General features: G+C 37.3%; 1 long non-coding RNA gene across 1 annotated transcript in view; it reads left to right on the top strand.

The window, feature by feature from the left end:
• Positions 1-1,988: 1,988 nt before the first annotated feature.
• The window catches only part of LOC129144812 (uncharacterized), a 104,605-nt gene continuing 96,366 nt past the window's right edge, over positions 1,989-10,227 (top strand). Inside the window, exons 1-2 of the long non-coding RNA XR_008549472.1 lie at positions 1,989-2,616; positions 4,296-4,374. This is a non-coding gene — a long non-coding RNA (uncharacterized LOC129144812). The remainder of the gene's footprint in view (positions 2,617-4,295; positions 4,375-10,227) is intronic.

Genomic DNA, 10,227 nt, shown 5'->3' with positions numbered 1-10,227 from the left:
ATTTTATTTGAGACTGTAGTGCCAGGAAGGCACAGTGCAAGATCTATATGATCTGAGCACATGCGTGAAGGAGTCCTGGCACCGTCAGTAGCTTTTACAGGTTTTTTTGGGATTTACAGGTTCACAGCAGGCAGGGGTGCTGGAGGGCCAGGAGGCTGGTAGGCCTCTTAGCCCCCAGAAAATCTTCATTCTGTCTGGGCCCTCTGGAATTCTCTGGTGACCTCTGCTTCTCTGCCGGCTCTCTTCCAGTCTCTCTCTTGTTCTCCTGGTAGTTCTTTTGTTCTGCTGTTTCACTGGTTTCCCCGTGATGCCACCCTTATAGGCCCAGTCTCTCAGCCCAGGTGTACCCACATACATATGCCCACACCCTACTCCAGGTGCCCGCCATCAGGCATGCATTTAATCTAATGGCAGGAGGGCGAAAAAGCCTGATATGTTTTTACTTACCCTACAGAGACTTCAAAATTTTAAATGATTATTATAGGAGAAAACATTGTAGAAACACACAGTAATAAATGACAATTTTAGAAGAATTGAAAGGAAAAAAATAAAAACAAGAAAATATAGTAATTTGAATTTAGTGCTGAAGTTTCAATTGATAATAAGCATCTGGAGTATTGAAAGTAAATAAATTGAAAACAGGCAAAGGCACATAGAATAATTAACTGAGTTTCAACTACATTGAAACCATAGTTCCCTTAACAAATTCATGTGCAAAGTTAATCTTCCATTGCTCCAGATTAAATTACTACAAAAAGGAGAGCAGATGGATTTCATATGGCAATTTAAAAAAATATCAGATATAAATAAAATTCTTGTCACTAACCAGGAGAGTCTACTGCCAAAATAACAAACATCAGAAAAATCTCAATTTTCTTTTACTTCATTATTGTTATATTAAAAAAAAAAACACTTATGTTAATGAAGTAGTACCACATCTGAATATCAATGCTGAAAAATTGTGAATGCAGAATTTTCGGGAGGTATCATCTCTTAACTTGAAAAAAATTGTAAACAAAATGTAAGAAAGATATGGGGTAGTATTAGACATAGACATTGAAGAAGTAATTGATATATTAGTACAAATAGATATATCAATACCAAAATTAACATCTGATAGGCAAACTGTACCTTAAATTTCAAGTTTTAAAAAACATTTGCAAAACTCTGCTTTACCTATCTGCTTATGTACATGTATTTTTATACATGTAGTTGATATAATAGCATTTGGCTAACCTGACCAGAGAATATGTTTTCTTCTCTGGTGGTACTTAATTTGTTGATTTTTGTTTATCTTGATCACACAAGACCCAGTGTATCAAGGGCCTACTGTCAAGAGGTTAACAGAGATAAAGCTAAGCCTCTATTCCCATCAAGTATGAGCTAGGAAAAATAATACTATAGACTATAGCAGCATGGAAATGAGTCGACATTGACAAAAAATGGGTAGAAGAAAGAAAATTAAAACAGTAATAGGAAAATTTTAACCACAAGTGAAACTACAGACCCCCACCTTGGGGCTCCAGCAGTTGGCCCCAGAGTGCTACTTGCTGGCAGGCCAGGTGCTGCACATTTATTGACTAGCCTCCACCCTGGTCCACTGGGGATCAAGCTACAGGTAGAAGGCAACAGTGATGGTTTCCCTACCAAGTGGCCCCAGGACATGCAGCCCCACTGGGGCTGCAAAGGCAAAATTGCTTTGTGCTCCAGCCAAGGAGATAATAGCTCTTCCTGCAGCTCCTTTTTCAGGGCTGAAGGGAGGAACATGGGGCCCCACTAGCTGAGCTCCAGTGCTGTGGCTACCACCAGCTTCATGCAGTAGAGAGACCCGTGGATTTGGTGCCTAGCTCGTGGAATGAACTGATCAGGTGTAAGCTATGAACTCATTGGTAAATGGTCCAATCAGCTATAGGAACAAAATGGCTCCAATCAGACTTGTAGGTGAGGGATCCTGAAAGAGGAGATAAGCAGGGCAGGAGCCAGCTTGGGACTCACTGGACGCTCTCAGACTCCCTAGCTCTATGCACTCTTTTCCTGAGATGGACTCTTTCTGGTGTCCAAAGAAATAAGCATCTAGAAGCTGACCTCCCAAGAAGAGAAGCCAAGAAGCACCACAGGGAAGTGAAAAAGCTTTGAGGAGGCTGGGGCCTGTGCCTGCGTCTGCACTGTCTCTAACATTGCTTGAAAGGAGCACCAGGCCCCAGGCCTGGTGTCTCTGAGCTCTCTGTTGTTGGTATGGGCCAATAACTCAAAAAGCTGTAACACTAGTGGCCTGAGGATGGACACAGTCTGCCAATGCTCTCCAACAATGCTGAAGACTACAGGACCTGTGTCAGGTCACCTCTGAGAGCTGTTAATTGTCTGGCACTACCTCCCAGTCCTGTTGCCTCTGCTGCTGTCTTGTCCAGCATCTGGTGCCATCCATCCCAACCTTCAGATTGTTGCTGTGGGCTGTGGCGTCATTTCAGTGACCCCACCTGTGAGCACCTCCAGCTGCAGTGAGTTGGATCCTGGTCTGCTGTTTATGGGCTGCCAGACCCACATTGGTGGGACAGTGCCATCTTGGATAAGCAGCTTTTTGTTTAAGACTTTTGGACACTGTGGACACTAACTGGGGTAAGATAACTGGCCACTTGTGCCTTAGAAACCCTTTGGTTCCCCTGTTGGTTTTTATAAACCCAATTATTGTCGTTCCTTGAGCTTGAGTGGTCTTGCAATTGTGCACGCAGGTGAAGAACACAATTACCTGTCCTTGACCAGACTGTCCTTGGGAGGTTATAGCTCTGCTATTGCCCTCTGTATAGCATTTATTTTCATATATTTTTTTAAAAAAATTTAAGAGATTTATTTATATATACAAGCACTGGGGTACAGGCCAGAGGTGTGAGAGGGTGAGAGAATTCACCAGAGAAAGAACAGGGAGCAGAACAGGCAGAAGGACCGAAGTACACTGCTGATGAGAGCAGCAGGCGAGACAGGAGAGGTCTGCCTCGTCATGTGGGAATCTTCCTGGCCAGCCGGGAATCAAACCGGCCCGCAAGGCTGCGGACAGCTCAATAGCTCTGCGCTCAACCCGCTGTGTCACCAGGGAGGCCCTATATACCATGCTTTCACAAGCAGGCATTGTGCAGGATTGAGTCCCAGTTAAAATTGGGTTAAAAATTGCACATTGGTACCTTATAGAAGTAAATATTCTCTTCTGGAACTAACATACCAAAGATTAGATTTTTAAAATTTTCACAGAAAAGGGTAAAAAAAAAAAGTAAGCACTTAGATAAGAACAGGAAAACATCTACGAACACCAAGTATCAAGTATGAGCCTGTAGGTATAATATTCTCCAAAGACTTCAAGGAAAGGTGAAAATAGTAAATAATAAGGAAGCTCTGATCTGTGGTGGCGTTTGCTTTCAGTAACGGAATGATTATAAATAAATGAGGGCATTTCTATAAAGTTAAATATTATCTAGATTTGCATTTTTTTTCTTTCTATAAAGTTAGATCAAATTGAATGCTACAATCCTTATACGTGGTTAATGCAGTCTCCATTGAAAGGTCTAGCAAAGATAAAGAAAAATGTGGGAATCCTCTCCCATGTGAAATTTTCATTACTTTGAAAATTTAAGGCTATCCCTTTGGAGATAAATCAACTAAAACTCTACAGCTGTAGGACATTGTAGTTTCAGTTCAGGATCAAGGCTTTGAGTTGATACTATCTTTGTTGGGAAGGGAACCTGAAGGAGGTTTTTACAGAATAATGTATTAAATTTGTGTATCTCCAGTCCCACCTTCTAGCTAGATAATGGCTGGAGAACTTTATAATATGTCAAGCAAAAAAAAAAAAAAAAAAAGATATAATTGTCATCAATAGTATATAGTTAACATTAAAAATTTTTCTTCCAAGGGCTGTAACCCTCTCAAAACACTGAAAAGTGGGACTGGGGAGGGATTTTAGGAGACACTCTTTGTGTTCTGTGCAACCCCCTCCCATGAGGTCGTGCCGCTACCTCCTCGTTTCTGCAAGTGCTACTTGCTAATATAGGAAGCCTATTGCTTCCCCTGACACTTACCAAAGACTAAGATAAATCTCTTCATCTGGAAATGCCTAGGAAGTTAATCCTCCCACAAGGGGTAAAAACCATGAATGGCTGCATAAGTTGGAATCTCTAAAGGTTGACCACTTGCCTCAGGTGTAACAGTTCTGTGGTGATACTTATTTTCCAGAGCTCCCTGTGGACTTTAATTGGAGCCCTATCTCTACTGGTCTTTTCTTAGCTGTTGTCTTCACCCCTTTCTAGGTTTCACCTGAGAATCTTCCCTCAATAAGCCACTTGCACAAGAATCACCATCTCAGACTCCGAATCCAGGAAACACAAGGTAAGAAAAAAATACTTTGTGGAATTGTTGAGGATAATTTGTTATGACAAATGGTACAATTTGGGAACTAGTCCATAACATCCAGCATATAGTTTTGCTTCTCCTCCTTATGAGATACTCACTTTTGCTAAGTAGACATAATATGTCATGAGTGTATGTGTTTATAAAATCCATATGTGCATGGGTTTGCACATATGTGTGATGTGTTCAACTTTTTATGAATATTCTAAAAGAATATCCAGCATATTTATACATCTCCAGGCCATATTATTTACTTTCTGCTAAATAGAATATACCTCTGAAATCTTTATGGGGAAAACTCAGTAACAGGTGTGTATGTGTTGTGTGCATGTGCACACAATTTCCAGCTAAAAGCAGTTCTTAGAGAAAAGATATCCTGGGATGTTTCAGTATGTCATTACTTTTGTCAAATATGTCTGGTTGGTTTCAAGCTCATCTTTAGCATTACCTTGGGTTCTAGAAAAGCAGCTGGTATGGTAGAAAAACAAAACATCTGGGGCCCAGGAGTTGGGTTTATGTATCTAAGAGGACTTACATTCTAACTGGCTAGCCTTTTATGCATCCATCCATTCAATAAGTATTCCTGAACATTTCATATATGTACAGCCAAAGAGTATTAAAGATGAAAAAGTTTTATGTTTTAAAGGCCCTGTAAGTAGAATTGAAAGTTAAAAAACTAAATATACTACAAAGTGTCATCTGCTACAGTCATAAGGAAGACATAAGTACTTCAGAACAAAGAAAAAAAATTAGAAGTTTGTTCAAAAGCAAGTGGTTCTTAATTTTTCCATGCCCAGGATAATCAGAAATGAGGAAATCTATTACTTAAAAGAATAATTTAATGTAGACTATAAGGAATTCATAAAATCACACACAAAAAATAAAATAGTAGATTATTTGCTAGAAAACATAGAAAGGTAACTCTTGAGGGCAGGGAGGCCCAACTTCATTCAGTTAGAAGGAAATTGAATGGAGCATGGAGAATCTGGAGCTATCTTTATAGGCCATCATTTCTGTATCTTATGGTACTTTGAAGCAGTCATGTCAGTTGTAGAACAAATGCTGTCAGGATTCTGTTCAATTTCATTGCAAAGTTTTCAAAATGAATTTTTGACTAGACCTGAAAGTGTTTAATAATGTTCATTTAATCTTCTACTGTTCTTGTCTTGGGACTAAATGTCTAGGATTCAAAGACAAAGACTTCAACTTGGCAAAAGTCTAATTTTTCAACCCATTATAAGTGAAAGTAGGTTATCTGGTTGAGTACTTTTTCCTAGACAGTCTTAGAAATGTTTTCCAATTGTGTACAAGTAATATGAACATTGTATTTATGGTGACTGCAAATGAGATGCTAACCTCAAAATATATTTATTTACATAAGTAAAATGCTGCATAGAATTTCCAAGTGACTAGCTCTTGTCTTTTTAACTGATTATACCTTTTTGATCTATCAATCATTAAAATATATAATACATCTAAAGAGGGTGTTATATTAGTAGTAATTAACCTTATTTTGGCAGTTCTGTCATTTTGTTAATTAGGGGTCTATGTAGTTAGATGTGTTAAAGATTAAAACTCATATAGCCCTGGTGAATTGAAAAGTTTATAGTTATATGTTGAATTTCTTTAAAGCAAGAAAGTTTTAGGTTTTTAAATATATTTTAAAACTAGCATGGCAATAACATTTATTTTGCCTAATATATTTCCAGTATATTACGTATTTTGCTTTAAACCTTCAACTTTGTATTTAACTGTGCCATTTGTATACAGTCTCATTTAGCAGTTTTATTCAACTCTTTGTCTTTTCCTTCATGAAGATTCCATTTGTGTATGCCATGCACCTGGGGACATTATTCAGGGCCACTTTATACTAAATTCTCAGCTTGAGGTGTTTTGGATCATACAGGTAATAGGAATTTTTTCTGCCAATCATCCAGTGGCTAGATTTGGGTAACAAATTCTCAGAATTAAGTTAACCTGTTTATTCAGCACAAAAATTTGTAACTGGAAATAATTCTGGCATTTCCATTGCAAAGTTGAATAAATCTTAAGTATTTTCACACTGAGATTTCTGAAATGATTGTTTCATAGTTATATAGAGCACTAGGTGATGATAAACATAAGGAGGAAGATGCTGCATAATTATCAAGATGCAGAGTAACATTATGCTAGTGGAATTAAAATTTATTTTCAAATATTAATTGAGGCCATAGTAAGTTTCTGTTTAATAAACACAATGCCAAACCTTCAACAGGCTTTCTGTCCAGAGATCACTTGTCTCATTAATTAAAATAAGACAGATATAGATAAAAAAAAATAGATATATTCTTCCCAAACCCCTCCAACACCCTACTGTCCAGAGAATTTTTTACTCAATTCAACATAGGCTTACTGTTTTTAGTATCCCTGGAGTATCTCTATCCAAAAACACATTTCCCTAATACCAATTCTGAAGCTTCAAGTTGTATTCAAATTAGTCCATATGTACAAACTCACTTGGAAGTCAACATTCTCAAACTTGTGTTCATGTTTTTCCTCTCTAAGTTTATTCCACCATCATCACATGGCTCTACAATACAGAGTCACAACTGGAATGTTTAAATGTATATTTTATAAGTTACTATATGCAGTAAATGTTCAGAGAGGAGAGGGGAGAAACCTAACAATACAGAGTCTCATCAATGTTCTTGTCTCGTGGTACTTTTTTCACTTCTATAATTTTCTACTGTCCTTTTAATCTCAGAATTACAAAGAATATTAATGTCCATGTGATATAAGCCTTCATCAAATGTCAAAAGTAATCTGAACTATCCTAAGTACATGGGAATGCCTGTAATCTATTCCTAGTACTTCCTCTAGTATGCAACTCATTTAATCAGGAGACAGTTACTTACATTGCTGGCTATCTGTAATTGAAAGAATGATTTTTCTCCCCCTCCCCATCTTGATTATAAACAGATATCCTGAAATTTCACCAAGATAAGTTAAATTTAACTCAACTTTTTGTTACCATCTAAAGCAAGAATATGATTTCTATAAGACAACCCAGCTATTCAACAACAAAGATGAGATCAATGTTTTTTTGGATCAAATACAAGTTGTCATCCAAGATTTGTCCCACAATTGGGACAATAGACCCAATGTATGGATTGAATGATCAGCCATTGGTGGGTATCACTCCTGGCTGCATATTTTGATTATTTAGGAGTCACTGGAAAATACCCATCTTTGGATCATACTACATGCAAATTATCTCAGGATCTGTGGGCATAGAGACTAGGGGAGAGTCATCTACTGTTTCTTTAGGTGATTATAATATGTGATAACATCTGAAATCCACATTTTTTGAAAACCTTCAGTTTCCGTAATAGTCCCCAAGAACTTACTAATCTAAGAGCCTTGTCATAATTCTAGTCAACACTAATTTTCCCCTAGAGATAAACTTAAAATTGATTTTTTTTAAATCAGAAAGGATCTTCTTTATTTGAAAATAGTGAAATACTTTAACAGCATATTGTGCTTTCACAATACAGGTATTTTTTCTGCTAGCAGTTGCTTTCATCCATCAGATCAGAAACTTTCTGATCTCTAGTTCCACAAGAGATAATAAACATTTATTATCAATTATTTTTCTAATTAGCATTATGTCAAATCTATGTGTTCATCTTCAGAAATCTTGCAATGTCATGTTCTCTCTCTCTCTCTCTCCATAAGATTAATGTTATAAAGCATGCAACTATATGTTCTTGTTTCTCTCTTAACTATTGTCTTCAGCCTTTACTACTACCCACCCAATTCATAGAGAAATTGAATATTTAACTTAAGAGGTAATCATACTCCTCTGAAAAGTTGGTGTTATGGTGTTATACTTTAAAGGAACTGGAGCCAGAGACCAAGTTCATCTACTTCTTACCAACACTAGTTATGGTCAGGATTTCTAATTTTAGTGATACAATGTGTGTCTAGTGCTATCTGGTGATTTTAACTTGCATTCCCCTAATAACATGATTTTGAGTGGTTTTTAATATCTTAATTTTTAATCCTCTATTGGAAATATTTGCCAAAGTATTCTTTTAGTTTGGTCTTATCTTTTCTATAGCTCTTCCAGAGAAAAAGTTCTTAATTTTAGTGAATTCTAATTGCTCATTTATTCTTTTAGTGGTTATTACTTTTGGTATATAAGAAATATTTGCTAAATTTAAAGACTTTTACTATGTTGTTTCATTTTGCATTTTTAAAATTTTAGGTTGCTTACTGATTATATGTACCATTTTCAGTTTATTTTTGGGAGTTCTTTTTTTTTTTAAATATGGATAACCAATCGCTGCAGCAATATTGATTTAAAGCATTATTCCTTTTCCACTGAGCTGTTTTAGTACATTCCTTGGAGATCAGTCATGTATATATGTAGAAATTTATGGAATTTCTCTTGTATTACAGTAATCCATTTTTATGCCAATATTTTCATGTGTTGATTAGTGTGGTTTTTTTTTTTTTTTTTTTAATTTTTTTTTTTTATAGAGGCATGCTTTATTTATTTGTTTGCTGGTTTTTTGTTTGTTTGTTTTGTTTATACATGCACTGGGTACAGTCAGAAGCGCGGGAGGGTGAGAGAATTCACCAGAGCCAGAGCGGGGAGCAGAGCAGGCAGAAGGACCGAAGTACACTGCTGAGGGGAGCAGCGGGCGGCAGGAGAGGTCTGCGCGCCATGTGGGACCCTCCTCCGGTGGCCGGGGAGCAGCCGGGGATCGAACCGGCGCTGCAGAGGCCGCGGGCAGCTTCGCAACCCAGCGCTCAACCGCTGCGCCACCGGGGAGGCCCGATTAGTGTGGTTTTATGATGAATTTTGAAGTCAAGGTCATATTATCCTCCAACTTTATCAAAGTTGTTTTGTCTATTCTTAGTGCTTAGCCATTCCAAATGAATTTTAGAGTAGATTTGTCAATTTCTACATTATAGAAAACACTTGCTAGGATTTTGACTAAGATTGTGTTTAATCTTAAATTTAAAAAGTATTCTGTTCCCCCTCTCCCTCACTTCTCTTTTCCCTGTACAAGGATACAAGTTTTGTAGATAGTCTTCACCAGGAAGTAGATCAGCTGACAACTAGGTCATGGAACTTTCTAGTCTCCAAAACTGAGAAATAAATTTCTAATGTTCAAGCCATTTTATCTGTAGCATGTTGATATAGCACCTGAAGCAGACTAAGACACATGGCATTCCATTTTACATTTGTATCCATTCACCCGAAGTTATAAATAACCTCAATATAACCATTTATATGTATAAATATCTAACTATATTTATGAATATTTCATAAGTTTTTTGCTTTCCAAAAGAATTCCAGGCATGCAATGATGAATTCCAAGCTAGAGTATATTATCAACCTTGCAATAACAATACTTACTGCTACCTAAGTGGAAATAATTCGGATACTCTTTCCTTATATACTGTTTTTTTACGGTTTATTTATTTATGTATACAAGATCTAGGGTACAGGCCAGAGGTGTGGAGGGTGAGAGGACTCACCAGAGCCAGAATGGGAAACAGAACAGGCAGACTGACCAAAGTATACTGCTGAGGGGAGCAGCGGGCAAGGCAGGAGAAGTCTGCTGTGACATTTGGGTAGCTCCCTGGCTGGGGATCAAACTTGTGCTACAGTGGTTGCAGACAGTTCATAAGTTGTGTCTTAACCCCTTGAGTCACCAGGAAGACCCTCCTTATATACTGTTCAAATCAACTCTTTATGGGATGCTGACTTGGTTATAATCCCTTCAGTACCTATTTAGTTTGAATTTTTTCACATTTATAAATTCTGAAAACAATTAAATA

Source organism: Talpa occidentalis, unplaced genomic scaffold, assembly GCF_014898055.3.
Source record: "Talpa occidentalis isolate TD23 unplaced genomic scaffold, MPIMG_talOcc4v2.1 talOcc4.7, whole genome shotgun sequence".
Classification (NCBI taxonomy): domain Eukaryota; kingdom Metazoa; phylum Chordata; class Mammalia; order Eulipotyphla; family Talpidae; genus Talpa; species Talpa occidentalis.
The sequence above is the reverse complement of the archived record's forward strand: the minus strand, read 5'-3'. Positions and strand labels throughout refer to the sequence as shown.